This window comes from Manduca sexta, unplaced genomic scaffold, assembly GCF_014839805.1.
Source record: "Manduca sexta isolate Smith_Timp_Sample1 unplaced genomic scaffold, JHU_Msex_v1.0 HiC_scaffold_1606, whole genome shotgun sequence".
Lineage (NCBI taxonomy): Eukaryota > Metazoa > Arthropoda > Insecta > Lepidoptera > Sphingidae > Manduca > Manduca sexta.
In genome coordinates this window covers 1-3,432 of record NW_023592487.1, presented here as the reverse complement: position 1 = coordinate 3,432, position 3,432 = coordinate 1, and positions in this window count along the sequence as shown.

Genomic DNA, 3,432 nt, shown 5'->3' with positions numbered 1-3,432 from the left:
TAGTATTAGCTATCTCTTTCTGACAACAGAGTCATTCAGTGCTGCATTTCTTTTACACCTGGTAACAATAAGCATAAGCATAAGTAGTATTCCGAACGTAGTATTATTATTATCGGAGCGACTAGCGGGTCGCGACTCGCCGTCATGCCTGTGGAATGACTGGTCGGTCGGCTCGGGTTTAGACGAGAACAAGAGAAGTATTAATAATACTGCGTTGTATGATATGATTGTACATAAGTACTTAATGCCCACAGCGCGGCGCGGCGCCCTTCTACGCTACAACGGAAACGATTAAATACCACTGTAACCTGAATAGCGCGTTAGATAATAAATTATTCATTGACACTACTCCATTATTCATTACAAGCTATTTTAAAAATGTTTGTTCTATCATATTATTATTATCTTATAGATTGTCACGCATGAATATATATTAGTGAATTGGCGATAAGATTAACTTAATATCGTGATGATTGATCATAATAAATATGATACGTATAAATCTATAATAGTATGAAATTTAATTATCGTGCTCATGTTGATGTTGACGTAAATTTATGAATTAGGTTATCTTTAATTACTTAAGTATTTGATACTTTTTATACCTAACTAAAAGAAGTAAGTATTTAGAATCCGTTTCCGTTGTGGATAAGAAGAAACAGAAAAAACGCATTAATTTAATTGCCTTATTTAGGGAAGTATATAAACAGTAATGAATCATTATAATAGTAACTATCTATTTAATATTTGCATATAATCACTTCTCTTTCTCGCGCTTTATTCTCTTCTTTTTCTCCTTCTCTTACTCTCTCTTTTTATGAAAACTTATTTACATATGGTAAGTAATCTCTGTCAATATAAATTTAATAATCATAGAATATGGATAATGAAATCATAATCATTTTGTGGGATATTAAGTAATTCTTCTCTTCTTTCTCTTACTCACTATTATCATTCTCCTACAGTTCTTTTATTTGCGTTCGCATCATTAATCAGAATGCTGTTTGACAACATTTATAAAATTAATTCACAGGATGCGGAACCCAGAAATATATAAATATTAAATACTTACATTAGCAGAACGCGCTAGCATTCAGAAAAATGGCCTTATTTATTTATACCGACCTCGCCTGAGCTATGGAGTCGTTGACTCAGTCATGTCTGCTTATAGCAAGACCGCGTATCGACCGGGCCTCTATGCTAACCGGTTTCCCGCTATATCTGTCTCTTTCGCTCGTGTATGCTGACAGCTCTGCCATATAATTCTAAAGCGGCTTTATGGTTGGCGGGGCTATTCAATCGCCGGATTCTGATAGCTTCACGAATTGTTTGACATTTTTTATTGCTAAAGGCCAAGTAAGGTGATTTGGTTATCGCGGCTTCGATTCGTGACTGAATATTTAAAATTTATTTATTCGAATGTAGTTTTTGTGCGTAGTACTGGATTTATATTTAGTAAATAAAGATATAAGTAACGTTTTTAGCAGTAGGCCAGCAAACACGCAAGTAGGTCGTTTGATAATGTGGCCACTTGGGTTTACAGTGTACTTTGTAGCGTGATTTATGAAGTGGGTACCTACATACACATATTTTATTAATGTTAGCTGTGAACAAAAATATAATACCTTGTGTGGCAGTGATCATCCTGCGGCTCATGATGTTGATGATGATAAAAAAATATTACGTATTGAAGTTATTAATGTTAGAAATGAATTGATAAATATCAACGGATCCGAGAACTTTAATAAACTTAGGGGGGTCTAAAGACCAAAAACGCTTTTTCCAGATATCTCTAGATTGAATAACTTTAAGACAATAACTTTAGGGAATAAATAATATTATTTTTGTGAAGAATTGTTTTTAAAATGATTCAGAAAATATACACGAGTGCTCAGTTTTGATTTATGAGTAGAATTTACATCGCTTAACATTATATGCAAAAACACAGCTTTAAAAAACAAAATTGATAAAGAAACTAACAATGACGTAGACGCAAAATAGCAAGCGAAGAGTTAAAAGGACGTATATGAAGACAAAAAGAGCACAGAGACGTGAAAAAGTGGCAAACAAAGAATTAAAAGAAGAAACAATTTAGATAAAACCTCAGAATAAAAACTGTAAACGAACAGCTATCGTCAATCTTAATGATTGGCCTGAAGTTAAGCACAAGAAGGTCGTAACATTTTTAAAGACTACAAGGGAAGTAAAGGAAATAAGGGGAAGAAATTCAGACCGGCCTATACAAATATAAAATTTTAGCGTAAGTTTTCCTAATATAGATTTTCTCTAGAATCATTGTAGATTAGATCTATAAGATTGTTTAAGATACCAAGCTATGGTCAGCTGTGTGACCTGAACGATAATACATATAAATAATAAGCAAAACATAAATGTTTTAGACATATTTTCACAAATTATATCTCCTTCTAAATACTGTACCTTTTCCGATCTTCTACGCTACATTTAACCGACTTCAAAAAGGAGGAGGTTCACAATTCGACTGTATTTTTTTACTGTGTGAACCAATTTTGATGATCCTTTTTTATTTGATATCTAGTGCTTCCCGTGTCGTGCCATAAATTTTGTTGTTGGATCCTTGAATTCGGAGATACAACAGAAAACTCTTAAAATGATGTCAACTGCAATGTCCTCAACGTATACTTTGCCTCAGAACTTTTGACTGGGTAAACCGATATTGATAATTCTTGTTTTATTATATTATAAATAATATTTCCCAAAAACTAAGTTCACTATTTAAATATTTATGATAAACCTATGTTTCATTTGACCCAAAGAAATTAATTATGCAGCCACCGGATATTATATTAGTTTTAGACAATCTACTATAAAGCTGTGCATATTTTCGATCATGTTTGTAAACATATCTCTGAAGGACATTATTCGTATTAAGTTAGTTAAGAAATCGCAGCTATTCAACATCTACAATAGGTACTAAGAAAATTAAGGCGCAGTAAGCGGTTACAGAGCCTTAAGGCAAGACATGTTTCTTGTTCAAACCGGCCTATTCATGTCATAAACAACCTTGGTTATTGCGTTTACCAAACATATTTCTATAGAATTCGATGCCGTGGTTATTAATATTAGATTTACTATTAACGTATTTATATTAGTAATGATATTTTTGAATGATTGTGTCTATACGGTTAGTAGTCTTTACTTTTTAGCCGTAGTCAGGTAACAAATATCAATGGTTTATTTTATATTCGCTAAAAAATAACGAAAACATTTTTCTGATTAAAAGTAGTCCAGTGACATGCCGAGAGATGTCGTTATTCTATAATATTCTACTAAAAAGGTTATTATATCTCTTTGGGACCGTTGAGTATTATATCAGCACTTAAAAGGGATTTGGGGTCTGTGATGTATTGATATTAAAGATCAGCACAGTCCAACGGTAACGCAACACTTCCG